The 23,358-nt window shown below is 43.7% G+C and overlaps 1 protein-coding gene across 1 annotated transcript in view; it reads right to left on the bottom strand.

Moving 5' to 3' along the window:
• Positions 1-7,658, bottom strand: part of RAD54L2 (RAD54-like 2 (S. cerevisiae)) — an 86,373-nt gene extending 78,715 nt beyond the window's left edge. Inside the window, exon 1 of the mRNA XM_018038216.1 lies at positions 7,447-7,658. The gene's annotated coding sequence lies outside the window, so the exon portion shown is untranslated. The remainder of the gene's footprint in view (positions 1-7,446) is intronic.

Raw genomic sequence — 23,358 nt, forward strand, 5'->3', positions numbered from 1 at the left:
ACCTGTGTGACCCCACAGACGGCAGCCCACCAGGCTCCCCCATCCCTGGGATTCTCCAGGCAAGAGTACTGGAGTGGGGTGCCTCGCCTTCTCCGGTTCTACCTTGTGTGTAGGTAAAAACAAAAAGGGGAAAGAGGGAGGACAGGAAGATACTAGAAAGAAGACAAGTGAGCAATTCATTAACCAATCTATATATGAAACAAAAACATTAAAAGATGCTCATCCCCCTTCAATAAGGAAATATAAATAAAAGTGAGTTATCTAGGATTCAACTGTCAAATATTAAAATTATATCTCCCTGTTAGAGGAGAAATATAAACTGATATAACCTTTCAAAAGTTACGTGATAATATCTAGTAAAATTATAAACAATCACAAGTCTTGACTTGTTAGGAATTTTTCCAGTTGCAGGAATCTATCCCAGGAAGTACACAGGGCACAGAAAGATATATACAATGCACACAAAGAGGTATAGGAAGATATATCTCAAGGATGTTACTTCAAAGAGTAAGAAACAAATGGCTATCACCAGGGGACTAGGAAAACTGTTAAAAACATATAATACTATAAACTATTAAAAGATACAACAGAGATGTGTCAGGCACATAGGAAAATGCACAAGAAAAAATGCATTAAATGAATACGCAAACTATTAAAAAAGTAGGTATACTGTGATCCCAATTCTGGGAAAAAGGAATTATTTTATGTCACACATATACAGAAACACAAATACGTCCATATCAGCATATGGTGGTGGTTTAGTTGCTAAGCCGTGTCCAGCTCTTGCAACCCCATGGACTGTAGCCTGCCAGGCTCCTCTGTCCATGGGATTCTCCAGGCAAGAATACTGGAGTGGGCTGCCATTTCCTTCTCAAAGGGATCCTCCCGGAGATATCAGCATATACCCAGTGGAAAAAAGTGTAGATAAACATAAACCAAATTCATGAGAGTAGTTAACACTGAGATATGGGATTATGGGCTCCTTTGCTTATTTAAAAATATCTAAATTTTAACTGTACCCATGTATTACCTGAATAATCAGGAAGAAAGTTAAGGACTTGAAAGGAGAGGGAGAAAAAACATCAGTGAGCCCTCAGGTGAGGTCACAGGTCAAGAAGGAGGGAGACAGAGAGCAGGTCTTGGGCCTGAGGGAATAAGGAGCCTGGGGACCTGTGCAGCCGCTGCTGTGGGAACCACGGTCTGCGAATTCAGCAGGACAGCACCTGCCGGGCAGAGACAGCTCAATCAGTGAGGCAGTGGGAGCTGCTGACAAGCACAGCAGCCCAGGAACACTGGGCAGCCGAGGGGCCGCCAGGGAAGCCGGGGAGAGAATTCAGGGCTGGCAACTGGCAGAGCAGGCAGTGCGCAAAGGTTCAGGCGCGTTCTCAGACCCAGGCAGGGCAGCACGGAAATTGTGGACCACGGCAAACCAGCATCCACAGTAAGCTGGGAGGTGGGTGAGACAGTGGAGAAGAGAAGCTGGAGAGACGGTGCGATGGGAAGGCACTAAGCTCAACCCAGAATGACCCCTGAAGGACTCTTCCAGACGTTCATTCTTCTTCCAGTTTCTACACATCACCCCATTAGGAGGAAGATCCCAATTTGAGTCACTGGGTCTCAAGTGCAAAACCATCTCCGCCTGCTTCTGGGTGTTTCTCATAACCCCTAAAGGATCTGTGAGGAAGGCAGGAGCTCCTTCTGGGCTCCCCACCTTCCCCTGGCACCCAGCTCTTCCAGAGTCACTAGGCTGCTGTTAACAGAGCAGAGGCTCCACTCCCTGGGTGGACTGTGTATCCTCTACTGGCCAGAAACCTGGAATAACGGGGGACTGGAGAATCCCAGCGATGGCGGAGCCTAGTGGGCTGCCGTCTACGGGGTCGCACAGAGTCGAACAGGACTGAAGCGACGCAGCAGCAGCAGCAGTCACCTCTAACTGAAGCCCTAACAGTGTCCCCTGAGCACGGTAAGAAGGGCCCCAAGCTTAGAAAACCTGGCATGAATCTCCAGCTCCTTCTTACTGGCTCTGTGCACTCGAGAGCAAGCCATTTCACCTCTCTCTGTTCTATCATACATACACAAGCTATATTATACTTAAAATAGTAAAGGAAACGTTCTTCAATTCTACCTACTTACCACTTTCATCAATGGTGCTGTGAAACCATAAAAGGGTGCAAGTACCTTCAATGTGCCTATTTGGATGAAATTGTTCATAGTTTTATTGCTTTTCACCTATAACAATTTTCTTCTCAAGATTTCAACACTGCTCACGAATTTCTTCAATTTAACAGTTGCTTGCCACATTTAAAGTGCCTTATGCTTTGTCTCAGCTTTCCTTTTTCTCTCATGTCAATTTTATCTTTAACTACAGTTACTTGCCACGCTTTCCCTTCCTGTGGTCTGTTACGTCACTTACATGAAAGAATAACTGCATTATGCAGGCTTCAATAAAGTTCCTTCCACCTGGCCAGTGGGATTCCTAGGTGGTCTGATCAACCATGGAAATTAATTTAAAGTGATTTAGATAGTATATTCTCAAGTTATTTTACAACTAAAAAGAGCCAAGAGGGTGACTAAATGAATTGGCACAATTCCATTACTTCCAGGTTAGTAATTCAGAACAACAGAGCTTTCTAACAAAGAACTAATATATCAGTTTCAGTGTTAGTACAGTGGTAGGCTGGACAAAAAACTGAAACAGCTAATTTCATAATCACGGAGTTGAAATTCTTCAATAAAATTTGGGCAAACGATATATCCTGAATTATGACGATACTCAGCTCAGCTGGATCTTCAAAAAGTCTGTCAGCTGACAAAAGTCACAACATCCTGGTGTTAAATCCATTACTCACTCCCAGGCTGGAAGTAGGTGAATGGAGACTTTGTAGCCCAAACTAACGAGTCACTGCTCTTCCCACGTGAGGACAAAGTGCTCAGAGCAGTAAATGGCCAATGGAAGATCTGGATAAACTAAAGAAGTGTCACGTTCTCTTCCAAGGAAAACTTCTGGCAAGACCCAAAGAGAGAAGGTAATAGCTCCCCAGCATCAAAATCATTAACGTTCAGAATAAGCAACACATTTTGAAAGCAAACTAAAGCACTGCTTTCAGCAACCTGGAAATATAAAGACGGTAGCACTGCTTCAGCCAGGATCAGGCGTGCCCATGAAACTGGAACTCTCATCACATCACCAGCGTCACAAGGAATAATTTCATGACACTTCGCATGCAGAGGTCATTCATTTGTTCACTGAACATTTACTGAGTAGCTACTTCTATAACAGAAATGGTTAGGTACTGAGATGTAAAGTTAAACAAGACCAGGTCCTGCCCTCCAGCAGTTCACAATGTAGGCACAGAAAATACACAAAAATACCCAAAGTTAAGGGTACACCGGTTATGAAAGAAGCTTTCACAGACTGCAATGGCCATACAAAGGAAAGGCACTCACCTTAATCCGGAAAGAATCAAGGAAGGGCTTTAAGTGATGGTGGGGCCTGCATTCCTAGTAAATTTAAGCCTAAGGGTCAAACAAGCACTAGAATGGGAGGGAAAATTAGTGAGAGGAATAGCTTGAGAATCCTGGGACCTTCAAGGAGCTCACATGACTGGAACCTAAAGTGACAGAGGATTTGTGGCAGAAGAGGGACCGGAGAGTAAGACATCAAAGAGGCCAGGTCACAAAGGTCCTTGTGACATGTTGAAGTAGAGACATACCAGGATCTAAATATTCGCGTATTTCGAGGCCAGAGGCATATTATTTACTTTTAACTAGAGTTAAAGACTACTCTGAATGGAGGGGGATTTGATGAAGAAACACTGGAAGAGATTCAGGGCCAGTTATTTTGAATCATTTCTGTCTGGCTCATTCTTATTTTTCTCTCAACTTTTTTTTTTTTTCCCCTCTCACGAGGAAAAAATAAAACTGAACAATTCTATAACAAAGCCTGTGAACCTTCTGTTCATCAAAAACATTTCTGAACAGAGTGCTAGATTCTATCAAACTAGCCCAAATTAGACAAATTTCTCCAGCATCTAGAGCCTTTCAGGCAAAAAGACCAAAGTCAAGTATCTGATGCCAACAGAAGAAAGCTAGAGAAATACCCTGATCAGGGGCCACACAGAACATGTTGCTGCTTAGCATATCCCAGCACTTCGTCACTGGGAATGCCCACTGTTCCCAAAACAAGGACATGCCAAACAGTTACCTCTGGGCATCTCCATAGAAACTGCCAGGAAAAAACCTACCAGTGCCAGGAATGACCTTGGACTTTATAGTGTGGACTCAACAATTCTCTCACCTGACCAGGGTGCCAACAGCAGTAGATAGAAGGTTGCCTTCCTCACTACACAAGGAAACTGAACCTCTCAGCCATGTACAGCACCCAGCCACACTCCTGGCACTAATACTACTGAGAAGAGTATCCGGACATAACGATAGACACTAACTACTACTAGCAGCAAGCCCTGACCACTCATGAAGCACTAGGCCCTCATCTCCAGTCCTCATTACAGCCTGCAGAGGTTATTTTCTTTAGCCCCATTTCACAGACTGAAAAAAATTTAAAAACAAGGCACAAAGAAGTTAAAGCTTACCCAGGTCAAAAAGCTAGCAAGAGGTACAGATGGGATGACTTCAAAACCCATGCTTTCCATCATCCTGGACGCCTCAGAATTTTTCCAAAGAAATCAAACACTCTAAGCCTTCTTTCCAAGAGTCTCTGAGGTCATCCATCTGACTAAGAGGTAGTCAAAAACATTTTTCAGCCATCAGTTTGCCTCCAAAGCAACAAATAAAACAGTTTTTACTTAGTTTAATCAACTGGCTATTCCTGATGGAAAGTGAGACATATTTCAAAGAATTTATTATCGACATGCCTTGATTTTAAATCTCTTATTTTTGGCCAAAATACATATGCAGCAAGACAGAGAAGAGAGCAAAGGACAGACTTTCATTTAACTAGATCAGAATGGAGATTAACAATTACAGCAAAAAAGCTTTCAAACATAATTTATGAAGTAAAAATTAATAGGCAAGGAATATCAAATAGGCTGAGCCTTACCTCAATTTTATTCCTCCTGTTCTAGAGACAGCACTCCCACCATCAGCAGACACTCCCAGTCTATATACAGTGAACCAGACAAAGGCAATAAGCAACACCTTCATGCTCTCAAAACCACAGTGGGAAGTAAAGTGTGATGGCTTCCTAAGGAACCTAGGCAAACATATAGTATTTGTAAATCACAGCCCATCAAGATACAGCCACAAAATGTTTACCTTGTGGTTTGTCTACAGGCATACTTCAGGTTAACAGGTGTATGCAAATTAAATAATCCAAAACAATCCCATACCATTGTGAACTTCTCCCATGGAAATATATAATCAATTGTCAGTAGTCAGAATCAAAACTTTATAAAAAAAACTGTACTCAATGCTTTTACAGATTAAAAGCTTGAATGCCTCAATCATTTCTTCCTTCACAGACCTTTAGCACCTTCTAAAATATGAACTACTATTATTAAAACAAGAATAACATCACCATGGCGGAGGTGCCCAACACAGGGCCTGGCATAATTCAATAGATATTTGTTTATGGAAGAATGAATTACTTACAAGAGAAAAAGACAGGGAAAGAATAATTCAAGGAAAATACATGATTTTTTAAACACTAAGGGAAAAAAAAAATCCCCAGAACCATCAGCAAAACTACAAATAGAATTACCTCACATCTCATCTGAAAATTTATACTCTAATATGCTCCAAAGAGGCAATAGAACTCCTAACACTAAACAAACTCTGAAAGTACAATGACTCTGACACTTTTTTTTCCCCACACGAGGTTTGATATCTCATCTACAGACAACATACCAACTTTTGAGAATGTTCCATAGAGAACTCTGGTGCGTAAAATAGATGCAGGCCTCAGCTACTTGGAATTTGCATATTGCCTTTCAATGATACAGATAAGACACCGTGTACAGACCAGAGAGACAACACTTCTAGTGAAGATAATGTCCTGGGAGAGTTGAAATGACAGTCACTAAGATTTAGCAGATTTAATGTAATGACTTCGTGGCAGTAGGAGAAAATGAAGTTTCATGGATTTAGGGATAAAATGAACTTTTGACAAACTGTAAAAGAGTTTGCACATCCCTTTCTAGAGCTGCACACGTTAAACAATGACACACAAGTCAGTGAAAAGAGGCTCTGAAATTAATTTAGATTTAGAAAAAGTGAGGTGAAAAACCCTAAAATTTACATATATTATGCTAGGTTTGTCTATCATTATAAACAACAGCCACAGTGTTGAAAAGAAAGCATGAGTCATAATTCAAAAACAAAGAAGGGAAAAAAAAATGAACAGAGGAATGCTTTGGGTCCAAATACCACAAAGAAATTTTTTACTTAAAACACAGTTAATGACAGCTACCAGTCTAACTCGCAGTAAAAAGGAATGGTCCACACTTCTACTCAGGAACAAACTCAATTTAGCCCCCAGACGCCGCCTTCCAGCCCCATCTACCTCAGTGCCCAGCCACCAATATACTCAGCCACAACCACTAGCAAGTGGCAGGAATTCTAATAGATCTGAGTCACCCCTCCCCCGCAGAAAGAGGTCATTCTCTATCAGGAAGCCCACTCTGCAAAGGTCCCTTGTTTATCTCACAGGCTGCCACCACCAACGGCCCACAAAAAGCCAATTCTCCAACCTCAGCAGCCTACCAACCCTCCTCTATACTCTCCAGTTCACAACTCCGGCTTCACCCTAACGCCAAGGTAGCCAACATGACTTACTGTGACACTCTTGTGACAAGTTCCCTTTCTGAGAATCACTCAACTTTGGGATGCTGGGCCCTGGAGAATCCATCTCTTCGCTCAACTCCCCTGTGCCCAGCTGAGCTCCTTGCCTTTCCAGGAACTAATCACCGGTTACCTCAGGGAAGCTAAATACTCAACACCGTTTTCCCCTCAGCCAGATCCCGTTCTGCCAAGTTCACAGACCTGAGCGGGTGGGGAGGAGGGCAAGGAGAGACGCATCTCGATTCGCCTTCCGGACCAGGCAGGCACACTGAGGCCCCCTAGAATTCCAAACGCACCCTCCCCGCTACCCACCCGCTATGGCCAGACTCCAGGCCTTCTGCATCAGGCGCTAAGAGCGCACGCCACTACAGTTAAGTCTCCGTGTCCCTACGACTCCCTTTCCCGGGTACAAAGGTCCTAAATACCAAGCCAATAAGGCCCCAGGTGGAGGCCAAGACCCCCGCCAAGCCTCCAGCCACCGGAGTTTCCCAGGTGGGATCCAGAGCCCAAAGGCCTGGGCCACTAGGACCGGCTTGCTGCCTCAGGCCGCTGAGCGCCAGGGGCCCGGGCCGCCTCTCCACTCGGCCCCCATTGTTGCGGGTCCCGGCGGCCCGAGTAGGGAGCCCGGGGGCCGGCAACCGCACTCACCTCCCGCGCCGCGGCTCGGGGCCGCGCCGGGCCGGGTAGGGCCGAGGGGCCGAGCGCTCCGCTGCGCCCGCCTTGGCAGTGCCTGCGGCAGTGGCAGCGGGGATGGAGGGAGGCAACCGGCCAGGCCCGGGCGCCACGGGCTGGCTCCGGCTAAGCGTCGGTCTTCTCCGGCGGCGGCGCTCTCAGCCTCCGCTGGCGGTCCGCGCCAGAAAGCTTCCCCCTCCCGGCCCGCGCGCCCGGCCGCCCGGACGGGAACACGCGCCTCGAACAGGAAAGTTCCGCTGAGAGCCTGTCGGAAGCCGCTGTTCCCCCACGCCGGACGGATTGCGACTCCTTCCTCTACAGAGCCATTTATGCTAACTTTTTCAGGAGTGAATGAAGCACAGAAGTCCCAGGCCGGAAACCTGAGAATGATTTTAGTGGTGTGTCCAAAAGAATGAGTTTGCACCCTGCTAGCCATTAGAGAGGCACGTTGGAAAGTCAGTGATTCAAGTGAGTCTCGGTTCCTCCTCATTCCTCACTTGGGGATAACCTTGGAGGCTTGTTAGGACTATATGAAATGTTGCAAGTGCCTGGCGCGGAGATGTGCGACTCAACATTGGGTCTCGGTCATTGCTGACGCTGCCAATGATGATTGTTACTACTGCTATCGCCTCCTACAGAGCTTGGGCGCAGATTTCAGGGACTCTTGAAATTGATGTGCACCATGTCACTAGGTTTTTTCCCCTCCCGACCGGTTTCCTGTTCAAAGGCAGGGACAAAAAGGGCTTTCCTGATCACTGATACTGAGAGGGAAGTTAAAGATTCAGGTTCTCTTCCCTCAAGTTGGGAATTATTGCCATCTGGGCTCCAGTTAAGGGGAAGAGTGAACTGTGTCAGCTACACAACAGGCCCAGGTTCCCTTCCTTCTCCCTCTTTCAAGAAATGAATATTGACGAAATGATGAAAAAATTCTTAAAGTGGGCTTTGTTTTCCGCATAAAATCAAGACAATAAAAAAATCCTCCTTCCCTCTTCGTTTTTCTTCTAGGCCTTCACACCTCTGTTGTTTAGTCACTAAATCCTGACTCTTTGCGACCCCATGGACTGCAACATGCCAGGCCTCCCTGTCAATCAACAACTCCTGGAGTTTACTCAAACTCATGTCCATTGAGTTGGTGATGCCATCCAACCATCTCATCCTCTGTCTTCCCCTTCTCCTCCTGCCCTCAATCTTTCCCAGCATCAGGGTCTTTTCCAATGAGTCAGCTCTTCACATCAGGTGGACAAAGTATTGGAGTTTCAGCTTCAACATCAGTCCTTCCAGTGAATATTCAGGACTGATTTTCTTTAGGATTGACTGGTTGGATCTCCTTGCAGTCCAAGGGACTCTCTAGAGTCTTCTCCAACACCATAGTTCAAAAAGCATCAATTCTTTGGTGCTCAGCTTTCTTTATAGTCCAACTCTCACATCCATACATGACTACTGGAAAAAACATAGCCTTGACTAGACGGACCTTTGATGGCAAAGTAACATCTCTGCTTTTCAATATGCTATTTAGGTTGGTCATAACTTTCCTTCCAAGGAGTAAGCATCTTAATTTAATTTTATGGCTGCAGTCACCATCTGCAGTGATTTTGGAGCCCAAAAAATAAAGTCTGCCACCATTTCCACTGTTTCCCCATCTATTTGCCATGAAGTGATGGGACTGGATGCCATGATCTTCGTTTTCTGAATGTTGAGCTTTAAACCAACTCTTTCACTCTCCTCTTTCACTTTCATCAAGAGGCTCTTTAGTTCTTTCACTTTTTGTCATAAGTGTGGTGCTATCTGCATGTCTAAGGTTATTGATATTTCTCCCGGCAATCTTGATTCCAGTTTGCGCTTCATCCAGCCCAGCATTTCTCATGATGTACCCTGCATATAAGTTAAATAAGCAGGGTGACAATATACAGCCTTGATGTACTCCTTTTCCTATTTGGAACCAGTCTGTTGTTCCATGTCCAGTTCTAAATGTTGCATCCTGACCTGCATATAGATTTCTCAAGAAGCAGGTCAGGTGGTCTGGTATTCCCATCTCTTTCAGAATTTTCCACAGTTTATTGTGATCCGCACAGTCATAGTCTTTGGCATAGTCAACAAAGTAGAAATAGATGTTTTTTCTGGAAATCCCTTGCTTTTTCGGTGATCCAGCGGATGTTGGCAATTTGATCTCTGGTTCCTCTGCCTTTTCTAAATCCAGCTTGAACGTCTGGAATTTCACGGTTCATGTATTGTTGAAGCCTGGCTTGGAGAATTTTGAGCATTACTTTACTAGCATGTGAGATGAGTGCAATTGTGTGGTACTCTGAGCATTCTTTGGCATTGCCTTTCTTAGGGATTGGAATGAAAACTGACCTTTTCCAGTCCTATGGCCACTGCTGAGTTTTCCAAATTTACTGGCATATTGAGTACAGCACTTTCACAGCATCATCTTCCAGGATTTGAAATAGCTCAACTGGAATTCCATCACCTCCACTACCTTTGTTCGTAGTGATGCTTCCTAAGGCCCACTTGACTTCACATTCCAGGATATCTGGCTCTAGGTGAGTGATCACACCATTGTGATTATGTGTGTGGGTCGTGCAGGTGTTTTTTGTACAGTTCTTCTGTGTATTCTTGCCACCTCTTCTTAATATCTTCTGCTTCTGTTAGGTCCATACCATTTCTGTCCTTTATTGAGCCCATCTTTGCATGAAATGTTCCCTTGGTATCTCTAATCTTCTTGAAGAGATCTCTAGTCTTTCCTGTTCTATTGTTCCTTTTATTTCTTTGCACTGATCACTGAGGAAGGCTTTCTTATCCCTCCTTGCTATTCTTTGGAACTCTGCATTCAAATGGATATATCTTTCCTTTTCTCCTTTGCTTTTTGTATCTCTTCTTTTCACAGCTATTTGTAAGCCCTCCTCAGACAACCAGTTTGCTTTTTTGCATTTCTTTTTCTTGGGGATGGTCTTGCTCCCTGTCTCCTGTACAGTGTCATGAATCTCTGTCCTTAGTTCTTCAGGCACTCTATCAGATCTAGTCCCTTAAATCTATTTCTCACTTCCACTGTATAATTGTTAGGGATTTAATTTAGGTCATACCTAAATGATCCCTATGTTCTTCAATTTAAGTCTGAATTTGGCAATAAGGAGTTCATGATCTGAGCCACAGTCAGCTCCTGGTTTTGTTTTTGCTGACTGTATAGAGCTTCTCCATCTTTGGTTGCAAAGAATATAATCAATCTGATTTCAGTGTTGACCGTCTGGTGATGTCCATGTGCAGAGTCTTCTCTTGTGTTGTTGGAAGAGGGTGTTTGCTATGACCAGTGCCTTCTCTTGGCAAATCTCTATTAGCCTTTGCTCTGCTTCATTCTGTACTCCAGGGCCAAATTTGCTTGTTACTCCAGGTGTTTCTTGACTTCCTACTTTTGCATTCCCGTCCCCTATAATGAAAAGGACATCTTTTTTGGGTGTTAGTTCTAGAAGGTCTTGTAGGTCTTCATAGACCCATTCAACTTCAGTTTCTTCAGCATTACTGGTCGGGACATAGACTGGGATTACTGTGATATTGAATGGTTTGCCTTGGAAATGAACAGAGATCATTCTGTTGTTTTTGAGATTGCATCCAAGTACTGCATTTCGGACTCTTATTGACTATGATGGCTACTCCATTTCTTCTAAGGAATTCTTGCCCACAGTAGTAGATATAATGGTCATCTGAGTTAAATTCACCCATTCCAGTCCATTTTAATTCGCTGATTCCTAAAATGTCGACATTCATTCTTGCCATCTCCTGTTTGACCACTCCCAATATGCCTTGATTCGCGGACGTAACATTCCATGTTCCTGTGCAATATTGCTCTTTACAGCATCGGCCCTTGCTTCCATCACCAGTCACATCCACAACTGGGTGTTGTTTTTGCTTTGGCTCTGTCTCTTTATTCTTTCTGCAGTTATTTCTCCCCTGATCTCTAGTAGCATATTGGGCACCTACCAACCTGGGAGTTCGTGTTCCCAAACTACTGATGGGAATTTAGATCTGCAGAAGGTGCTCCAAAAGTATCATACTTGTCACATGGCCTCAAATATTCCATTCTTGCCTCACCCCTTGGTTTCTGAGACTCAGGAAATTTTACCTTGATACCCTTCTCCCTTGTCTGAAGAGACTTTCAAGAAAAGATCTGATATCAGTTACCTGAACCTAAATTAAATTTTGTCACTGTGTCGTACATATATACACGTGGATTTCCATCTAGATTATCCTCTGGAAGGAAAGGGCTCATCTGCCTAAAGACATTTTCGTAACCACCTGAAAATAGCAGGCTTCTAAGCAGAGAGCAGCATTTGCAAAACCTCTGGAAGTTCTCTGCCTATTCAAGTAAGGAGACTTCATACTATGATCTTAAAGGACGTCTCAAAAGCTGGTTCACTTTTCTCTGAATCCCAAGGTCACATCACCACTCCAACCCCTCCCTGATCCATGCCTTACATTTTCCCCAGTTGGCCTCTTAGCTTGGACTCCCTGTGTGATAAATAAAGCAGATTTGGTCTCAAATGTTGAAGTAGGTTTGAGTGAGAGCCCTAAAAATGACCAAACAGAGGAAAAAGGGACCAGGGAAGTGGGGCAGAAACTTGAGAAAGAAGTCTTATTATCTCCCTCCCTTCTCCCAAAAGACCTAATATACAAGCATCAAACACCCCCAAACTGAGACTGCCCTGGTGGTGCAGTGCCTGGGACTCTATGCTCCCAATGCAGGGGGCCTGGCTTGGATCCTTGATTGGGGAACTGGATCCCACATGCCACAGCTAGGAGTTCGCATCAAACTAAAGATCCTGGATGCCACAACTGAGACCCAGCACAACCAAAAAAAAAAAAAGACACCCATACTTACTTGCCTCCTCTGTCACTGAGGTTGAGCAACAAGGGTCAGGGCTGGCTCCCCTGGTGATAGAACCCCCTCTTGTTCTCTCCCCGAAGATTCCCATTGCCCTTCTGTGACATCACTGCTTCCTTGCCCTCTGGGAGCTTCCCTGACAAGTTGGATGATGTTATGCCCTTACAGCCACCTTTGGTGAGCATGCTGTGTGCCTACCCCCCAGTTCACCTATAAGAAAATGGGTTATATTAGGGAGGAAAGAGGAATCTCTAGAGTGGGATTCACACAGCTGCCTATTGATTGCTCTGCCTACAAGTTAGGTTGAAAAATCTGGGGTCTTCCTGCTGGGATTAACAGTGACTTATAATAAGCTAGAACTAGGCCTTCATCACTGTGAATTCACACCTGGAGAAACACCCTCTTCCTTTTACCTGCTTCACCTCTTCTTTCCATGAAAGCCAGCTCAGTCCTGTTCCCACCAGCCACATTTCCAACCCACTCCCACTTCTGGATGCCAAACACATGATCATTCTGAACCAGGTTCCAAGGTGATAGTTGTTTCTCTTTCTTCAACAGCCAGCCTACCGAGATTTTTAAAAAACCTTTCCCTTATATGTGGCTTTTCTGATACTACATTATAATCTCTAGGATGGTTGAAAAAAAAATCCACTCCAATGTTTATTGAAGACTTGGTAAAACTGCTGCACCATAATTTCCCCCTTTCAGCAGTTATTTACTGGGTTCCTACCTTGTACCAGCACCATGCTGGATGCTGGGGAATACCAATTAGATGTGCCAACCCTAAGTGTAAGCATTTTACAGCTATTAATGCATTTGATCCTCAGATCGACATTGTGAGGTGTGTACAAGTATCACCCCACTTCAAAGATGGAAAGACTGAAGCTGGGACTTAAGAAAGGGGTGGATCTGAGTACAGGCACTGAAGTGAATGAAGAACTATACTCAAAGTTGAGCATGACGTATTCTGATATGTAAAGTGAAACTAATAAAAACCTGTCCTATGTGGCTGTGCAGACATTTGTTGTCCCCACACTGTATTTCAGATGCTAATCTAGCACTGAATAAGAGAATACAGGCCTCTGCCATAACGTACCTTACCTTCTAAACAGGGGAGACGAATATTACAAAATAATTTAAAATTCTAATAAGTGCTGGGGCTTTCCTGGTGGTCCAGTGGTTAAGAATCCACCTGCCAGTGCAGGGGAAACAGGCTTAATCCCTGTTCCAGGAAGAAGATCCCACATGTCACGGGGCCACTAAGTCCGTGAACTGCAGCTGCTGAGCCTGCATGCTGCAACTATTTAGTCCCTGCACCTACAGCCTGTGCTTCATAGAAAGAGAAACCCTCTCTCACCACAACTGGAGAAAGCCTGCACTCAGTGCAGGAACAAAGATCCAATGCAGCCAGTCAACAAATACATAGATTCAAAAAATTCTAATAAGTGCTGAAAAGAACATAAAACCGGATACCTACATGGGAGAGAGGGTGTCAGGAGAGGGAGGAATTGGGTAAGACCACCCTGATGAGGCGACCTGTGAGCTGAAATCTGAATGTCAAGAATGATACAGAGAAGCATGTGAAGGCACCAGGAAGGACAATTCTAGGCAGAAGGACCCGAGCTCAGGAGTAGCATAGGGTGGGGTAAGAACCTCCAGATGACTGCCATGGAGAGTGGACAAGTAGCCTGTAGCTCTGCTCCCACATTTCATGAAGATATGAAAGGTATTGCTGATAGACTTCTAGGAAAGTAGCAGAGATTGCTGTAGTACGTGGTAAAGGACCATCTACATTTGCCAAGTCAATAGACAGATGTCACAGAAACAGGTACTTTTAAAAACTTCTACAGAGAATAATTCCATTCTCTCCAGTAAAAAGAAATAAAAGACATCCAAACTGAAAAATAAGTAAAATTACTTCTGTTCACAAATGACATGATCTTATATATATAAAACTCTAAAGATTACACCCCAAAGAGTTATAACTAATAAATGAATTCAATAAAGCTGCAGGATACAAAACCCACATACAAAAAAGTCAGTTATGTATTCATACACTAACACTGAAAAACATGAAAAGGAAATTAAGAAAACAATTTTATTTACAGTAGCATCAAAAAGAATAAAGTACTTGGTAATAAACTTAACCAAAGAGAGAAAAGACTAGCATACACACACTAAAAAAACTGGAGAAGATATAAGTAAGTGGAAAGACACTGTGTTCGTGGATTGTCACACGTGCATGAACGCTCAGTTGCTACAGTCATATCTGACTCTTCACAACCCAATGAACTGCAGCCTGTCAGGCTCCTCTGTCCATGGGATTCTCCAGGAAAGAATACTGGAGTGGGTTGCCATGCCCTCCTCCAGTGGGATCTTTCCGACCCAGGGATCAAACCCGAGTCTCCTGCTTTGCAGGAGGATTCTGTACCACTGAGCCACTGGGGAGGCCTTCATGGACTGACAATACTATCCAAAGCAATATGCAGATTTAATGCAAACCCTATCAACTTCCAACATCTTTGCAGAAATAGAAAAATCCATTCACAAAGTTCATATGCAGTCTCAAGGGACCCCAAATAGCCAAAATCAACCTGAAAATAATAAAGCTGATTTCAAAATGTCCTTATTTCAAAACTTACTACATAAAGCTATGGTAATTAAAACAGCATGGTACTGGCATAAAGACATACTTGCACATAGACAGTCACAGAATAGAATCGAGTTCAGAAACAAACCCTTACATATATAATCAAATGATTTTTGACAAGGATGTCAACATCATTCAGTGGGGGAAAGGACAGTCTTTTCAACAGACGACGCTGGGAAATTGATATCCACACACAAAAGAATGAAAATACATCCTTACCTTACACTACATACAAGAAATAACTCAGAGTGGACCAAAGACCTAATGTAAAATCCAAACCCTTAAAATTCTTAGAAGAAAACAAATGAGAAAAACTTCAGGACATTGGATTTGGCAATGATTTCTTGAATGTGGCACCAAAAAAGGAACAGACAACAGAAGAAAAAAAACAGACAAATTGGACTTCATGGAAACCATTGTGCATCAAAAGCCACTCTCAACAAAGTGAAAAGGCAACCCATGGAATGGAAAAGAAGATTAGCAAATCATATATCTGATAAGGAATTGATGTCTAGAATGCATATAAAGAATTGCTACAATTAAAAAAATATCAAGTAAATAAACCAAGCAAGCCACTTCAAAAATAGGCAAAGGAATTGAATAGACATTTTTCCAAAGAAGATATACAAATAGTCTATAAACATTTTAAAAGATGCTTAATTAATCATTTGGAAAATGCAAATCAAAACCACCACAATGATACACCACTTTATACCCATTAGGATGGCTATTATAAAATAATAATGTAGAAAAAAACACAGAAAATCACAAGTGTTAGCAAAGATAAAGGGAAATTGGAACCCTCACATAATGCTAAGAATATAAAATGTCAGTCACAGTGGAAAACTAGTGGTTTCTCAAAAAGTTAAAGATAGAATTATGATATGAGCCAGTAATTTCACTTCTAGGTATATACCCAAAATAACTGAAAAACAGACTCAAACAGATACTTGTATGCCAATGTTCACTGTAGCCTTCTTCACAATAGCCAAAAGGTAAAGTGTTCATCAACAGATCAATGGACTAAAAAAATGTGTTATATCTACAGAGTGAAATGGTATTTTACCCATAACAAGGAATGAAATACTGATACATACTACAGAGTGACTGAACTGAACTACAACATATAGCAACATATTGAAAACAATATGCTAAGTGAAAGAAGCCAGACACAAAAGGTCACATACCGCTTGATTCCATTTATGTGAAATGTTCAGAACAGGCAAATCCACAGAGACAGAAAACAGACTGGTGGCTGCCAAGAGCTGAAGGAGGTGGTGAGGAAGGGGGGACGATGGAGAATAAGTACTTAATGGGTATGAGGCTTCATTTGGGGGCAATTAAAATGTTTTGAAATTAGATGTGTGATTTCATAACGTGAATATTCTAAATGCAACTGAGTTGTTCATTTTATTTATTGAAGTGTTGTTGCTGTTAGTCACTAAGTCATGTCTGACTCTTTGCGACCCCATGAACTGCAGCATGCCAGGCTTCCCTGTCCTTCACTGTCTCCCAGAGTTTGCTCTAACTCATGTCCATTGAGTCGGTGATGCCATCCAACCATCTCATCCTCTGTCACCTCCTTTCTCCTTCTGCCGTTAATCTTTCACAGCATCAGGGTCTTTTCCAATGCAAAGAGTTGGCTCTTCGCATTAGATGGCCAAAGTATTACTGAAGTATACTTGACTTACAATGTTGTATTAATTTCTGTGTACAGCAAAGTGACTTGGTTACACACATACACGTACATTATTTTTGAGTTGTTCACTGAAAATGGTTAATTTTATGTTACAGGAATTTTACTTCAATTTAAAAGGAGTGGAAGCTCAGAGAGGTTGAGTTACACAACTGGTAACTGATGGAGTTCGAATCTGAACCCAATCTAAGAACATATATACATTGTCACCGCTACACAATGAGCAAAGTATTTACTAATCCAGAGGTATTTATTCCCCATTGTGCACCACCCCCACCTCCTTCAGCTCCTGGCAACCACCAGTCTGTTCTCTGTCTCCATGAATTTGCCTATTCTGAATATCTCCTATGAATGGGATCGTGCACTAGAGGTAGGTGACGTATGCTGGTGCTTTTCTGAAAGCATGTTACAACAAGAGGGTAAGGAGGATGCCTTCCACATAGCAGATGATCAATACACGTTTTTCTGAGTCAAGGAGGAAGAATGGTCCCCACTCACAGACTCCAAGGTCTGGAAAGAACTTGGGAGAGTCTGGGAGGAGCTGAAACTCCCTCCAGGCTATAAGGGATCTTTCCTCAGGGACAGTGGTGGAGGGACAGAGGCAGCTCCTCTTATATGCTGTATGACCTTGGACGAATCGCTTCACCTCCCTGGGATGGGCTCTTTATTTGTAAAATGGGAATAACATACTTGCAATGGTGAGAAAGAAATGGAAGGATAGCTATAAACAGTCTTTGAAAAGGCCAAATGTATGTTCAGGTTTATTTAGTTCAGAGAAAATCTGGCTAACATCTTTGCTGTTTTAAGTCAATTCCACCATCTCCTTCTAGAGGACTTCTAAGCTCTTACTCACTTCGAGGTGAGATTGGCTGGGATTCCCCAGACTCAGCTGCACTTTTGTAATTATCTTGGTTATAGGACCAACCTCATTCCTGCTGGGATTGTGTCTGACTCTTGCAGATGGGACCAGACTGGCCCATCTCAGTAGCCTCAAAGCCTAGCACACGACTGGGCTACGTGAACACGTACTGAATAGAATATTAGAGTTTTCCACAGCCCCCATTTATCATGAGGGTATTCAGTTTCATTAAAAAACAACAACAACAACAACCCTTGGCGGGGGGAAAAAAAAACCCTGGAGATTTGTTATAGAAAGATGAAAAGCACACAGGCCCTGAGGCTAGAGGATACAGGCGCACAAACATAATTATAATACAGTCTTAACTCCTATGAGAACCAACTCTCAGCAGGAGCTCAAAAGGAGGAAACATTTGGTTCAAACACTTCAGAATTTTAATCTTTCCTTCAGCTACTTTTCACTTATTTCTAGGCCTAACCCTACTCCCACAACATCACTCAATATATTGCTCATTCATTGGGTGCTCAATAGCGTGTGGCTGGACCAATTCAGGCCTCAGGGCCGCCATTCCCTCTTGCTAAACCTCTACTCTCACTCATGCCTCATGCCTGGCCCAAACGTCATCTCTTCTGTGATGCCTCCATGAACCTGAGGGCCAGTCCTTTCTTTGGGCTTTCTTGGCACTCCAATCCACAAATATTTATTGGGCACATTCTGTTTTGGCCCCATAGACATGCAACTTGGCATCTGTCCTAAGAGACTGTGTCCACTGGGGGAGGCAGCCCATTAGAGGGCAGTTACACAACAAGAGGGAAACACAGGGTCAATACCCTAAGGGTGGCAGGAGACACTTTTAGGGTCTGCTTAGCTCTTACTCTCCTTTCCAATAGTGCCTACCCAGTCAGGAGTAAGGCTTATAGAGCAGGTTCGCCCAGTCTGTCAGTTCCCTAGCAGTAGCTGATTGGCCCAGGCAGAATACCTAATCACAGACAGACCAATTGGATTTTGTGACCCCTAAATTTGGAGTCAAGTTTCGAAGACGCAGAAGTCACCAGTTAAAGGGCACTGAGCTTAGAGTCCCAAAGGAGAAAGGGAAGAAAGAACCAGGGTCCCAGCCTGTGGAGTCCAAAAAATACTCCCCTCCCTTCTCTTATAATCAGGTCCTTGTTTTGTTTAAAAGAGCATCAGAGGCTTTGGATATCATCACAACAGCTCTAATTCAGAGAGGACTGGCCAGTCAGTCTCAGCCTAGATTGGAGTGAAAGGAGGGAAGGAACAGGCAAGCCTGGTCAGGAGCAGGAGTGGGAGTTCGGTGAAAAAATGGGTAAGAGGATTCTGAGTAGGGCAAACAGGATAAGTAAAGGCCAAGAGGTGGAACCTGCATGAGTAAGAGGCAAAGAAACAAGGGTAGAGATATGAACAGGGCTAGGGTCACACGGGCTCTGGTAAGTCACAGTAAAAGTTTAAGACAACTTGTCTTTGAAATTCCATCAAAGGTGGTGGTGGAGAATCACACCTGGGGGTAAGGGGACCTTGGACAATGGTCCAGGCATGGAACGTTGGTGAACTAAACTTAAGTGGGGGGCACAAAGGGGACAAACGGAGCCAGAGATGTTTAGGAAATGACACTGTCAGGGCTGAGCAACCGAAAATGGGGTTAAGAGAAGGGAGGAGGCAGGGTGACACCTGCCTACCCAAGGATGCCTTTTGTGCTGAAGGGAACTTACCTGAGAAGCAGAGCTCAAGAGGGGCAAACGTGGCCGGAACAAACAGCCTGGCCTCACTCAGGAGTTTCTGAGAAATGCAGATACTTAGGTCCTAACCCAACCACAATAAAGTGCAAGAGGCCCTCACTGATGGGGCAGCTTGTCAGTGTTGGTCCCTTCACTTTTCTCGCGCCTTCCCCTTCACCCAGTTTAATCTTCCAGGGACCAATGGAATTTTAAGCCCTTCAGCACCAAAATTTGTAAACGGAGATCCTTGGGTTCCAGGGATCTGTGGAGGCTGAATGTGCGTGCAGTCTTTGATGTATGTTGGCAGTTTTCTGGGGAGAGGACCCATAGCAACTTAAGGACCTAGAAAATAAGTAGAGAACAGAAAAACAGAGAAAGTAGATGAAACTGAAAGCTGGTTTTATGAGAGATCAATAAAACTGACACAGCTTTAGCTACACTGACCACAGGAAAAAAAAGAAGATTCTAATTACTAAAATCAGAAATGAAACTGGGAATATTACTACCAATTTCGCAGAAATACAAAAGATTTTAAGAGTAAATGACTATGAATAATTGTATGCCAACAACTTGGATAACCTAAATGCAATGGATGAGTTCCTTAAAAACACAAAACCCAGCAAGACAAAATAATGAAGAAATGGAAAATCTGAATAGACCTATAACTAGTAAGGAGATTGAATCAGTCATCAGAAGTCTTCAACAAAGAAAAGCCCTGGCCCTGATGGCTTCGCTTGTGAATTCTACCAAACATTTAAAGACCTAAAACCAACCCTTCTTAAACTTTTCCAAAAAATTGAAGAGGCAGAACACTTGCTAACTCATTCTATAAGGCCCTGATACCAAATCCAGATACAGACACTACAAGGAAACTGCATACCACTATCCCATATGAATACTGATGTAAAAATCTGCAACAAAATACTAGCAAACTAACTTTAGCAGCCTATTAAGAGGACTATATATCACAACCAAGTGTGATCTCTTTCTGAAATGCAAGGTGTTTCATTGTTCTATAATGGGTTGATGGAACATACCACATGAACGGAATGAAGGGGGGAAAACACATGATCATCTCAATCGTTGCAGAAAGGGCAGTCAACGAAATTCAACACCTTTTCATGATTAAAACGCACAACAGGGCTTCCCTGTTGGCTCAGCGGTAAAGAATCCAATGCAGGAGACAGGGGTTCAATCCCTGATTTGGGAAGACCCACATGCCGAGGAGCAACTGAGCCTGTGCACCACAACCAGTGAGCCTGTGCTCTAGAGTCCAAGAACCACAACTACGGAGCCCGAGACTGACAGCTCCTGAAGGCTGCACTCCTAGAGTCTGTGCTCAGCGACAAGAGGAGCCACCGCTGGAAGAAGCCTGGGCCCTGCAACCAGAGAGGAGCCCCTGCTCGCTGCAATTAGAGAAAAGCCCACACGGCGACGAAGACCCAGCACAGCCAACAAATAAATAAATAAAATTATTAAAAATAAAAACACTCAGCAAACTAGGAACAGATGGAAACTACTTCAACATAATAATAATTAAAAAAACCCATAAATGCGAAACCTATAGCAAAAATCATCAATGTCTGAAAATCTGAAGGCTTTCCTTCTAACATCAGGAAAAGGGCAATGATGCCTGCTTTTGCCATTTCAGAACTGAAATTGATAACCAGAGCAATTAGGCAAGAAAAAGAAATAAAGGCATCCAAGTTGGAAAGGAAGAAGTAAAATCATCTCTGTTTGCAGATGGTAGGCCCTTATGTGTATAAAACACTGAAGATTCCACACAAGAAACTGTCAGAAGTAATAAATGAATTCAGAAAATTACAAACTGAATACACAACTGTGTGTTTCTATGTGGTAGCAATGAAATAAACAAGAATAACATGTGTTGGCAAGGATGTGGAGAAATTTCAACCCTTGAATGCTGTTGGTGAGAATGTAAAATGGCACGGCTGCTATGGAAAACAATATGGCAGTTGCTCAAAGAATTTTAAATGGAATTATCATATGATCCAGCAATTCCACTGCTGAGTATGTACGCAAAAGAACGGAAAGCAGAAATTTACATACCCGTGTTCAAAGCAGCATTACTCACAATAGCTAAAATGTGGGGGCAAACCAAGTGTCCATCAACAGGTAAAATAGATAAACAAAACTATGGTATAAATACACAATGGAATATATTCAACTTTACAAAGGAAATTCTGACGTATGCTATAGTGTGAATGAACCTTGAGGACATTACACTAATGAAGTGAGCCAGTCACAGGAAGACAAACGCTGTATGATTCCACTTACATGAAGCATCTGCAGTAGCCACACTCATAGAACAGAAAGTAGAACAGTGGTTGCCAGGAGCTGGGGGGCGTAGAGAACGGGATGAAGTGAAGTGAAAGTTGCTCAGTCGTGTCCGCCTCTTTGTGACCCTGTGAACTGTAGCCTGCCAGGCTCCTCTGTCCATGGGATTCTCCAGGCAAGAGTCCTGGAGTGGGTTGTCAATTCCTTCTCCAGGGGATCTTCCTGACACAGGGATTGAACCCAGGTTTCCTGCATGGCAGGGAGATTCTTTTTCAATTGAGCCACCAGGGAAGCATGGTTTAATGTGTACAGAGTTGCAGTTTTACAAGATGAAAAGGCTTAAGATTATGGAGACAGACGGTGGTGATGGTTACACATTATGAATGTATTTAATGCCACTGAACGGTACCCTTAAAATGGCTAAGATGGTCAATTTCATGTTCTGTGTACTTTATCAGAAAAAAGAAAAGCTAAGTCACTAGGATCCAGAAACAATGTTCTATAGTCGGATGTGGAGCTTACAAACACATTGGAGAACTCAATATTGTTTAAGAGTAGAGTACCATCTTTTTCCTATAAAAAGGATTCATTTGCTTAGTAAGCATATTTGGGAGTTGAGTATCATAAACTTGGGTTTTCCCGATGGCTCAGTGGGTAAAGAATCTGCCTGCAGTGCAGCAGAGACAGGAGATGCATGTTTGATCCCTGGGTCAGGAAGATCTCCTAGAGAAGGAAATGGCAACCTACTCCAGTATTCTTGCCTGAAAAATCCTATGGACTTGGAAAAAATCCTATTGAGCCTGGTGGGGCTACAGTCCAAAGGGTCGCAAAATGTCTGATGTGACTTAGAGACTAAGCACAAACATAAACTTGGTCTTTCAAGAGCTACATGCCAACTGTCCTGGATTCTCTGACCCCTCAGGCAGCCTTTGGGGGTCCCAGAACACATTAATTGCAGCCTTCGTCATGCTGTACAGCTGTTTGTGTGGCTGTCTCTCCTGGGAGCCTGTGAACATCAGGCAGAACCCCGTTTCCCGCCCAGCACATGATGCTCAATGAATCAATGATGTACTTAGCAAATGAGTGAGCAGCAGGAGGGAGGTGCACCTGCAGTTCTAAGGTGGACCAGGAAATCTGAGTTGGGCTTCTTCCTGTGGTCCCCTTCATCAATTTCTCTTCCCTCCTTCGCAGCCTAGTCCTCACACCAGCTGTAGGTAGCCTTCCCAGATTGCACTGAGCTACAACATTGAAGGTCTGGCTCTCCAGCAGAGTTCCTCCTGCTCATCTCCCTTTCACCTGGAGAAGGCAGCCGGCAAGGGTGCACAAAAGGAGGCACGAGCCGCCTACAATGGGTGTGAAAGGCTGGAGGGAGTCAGGTTTCTTGCTCCGGCACCTTCAGTCCCAGGCCCTCAAAGGCCGGGGAGCTGGCATGCTTCTCAAGCCTCCCCAGGACAGGTGTCCCAACACCTGGTGGAGGTCACTGGGCGGCCTCAGTCCCTCTGGGAAGAAGCTGTTTTGTCTGAGGTGGCATCTTCACTAGGCTACTGGGCGGCAGGGGGAAGGTTGAGTGCCATGGGCCCAGAAGTCCCTGGTGTGCTGGCTGAAGGCCCACCTCCGGTGCATCCTCTCCAGAGAGGAGCTTTGTTCTCTTCGTGCACAGAGCTGAGCAGTCTTGCACACTGAGTCACACACTGTGTGACCGGGCCATAGCTTACTCATCTCTCAAAATGGAGCCTGATGCCTACCCTCACAGGACAGAGGAGGGAACACTTTGAAGAA

Source organism: Capra hircus, chromosome 22 (genome assembly GCF_001704415.2).
Source record: "Capra hircus breed San Clemente chromosome 22, ASM170441v1, whole genome shotgun sequence".
Lineage (NCBI taxonomy): Eukaryota > Metazoa > Chordata > Mammalia > Artiodactyla > Bovidae > Capra > Capra hircus.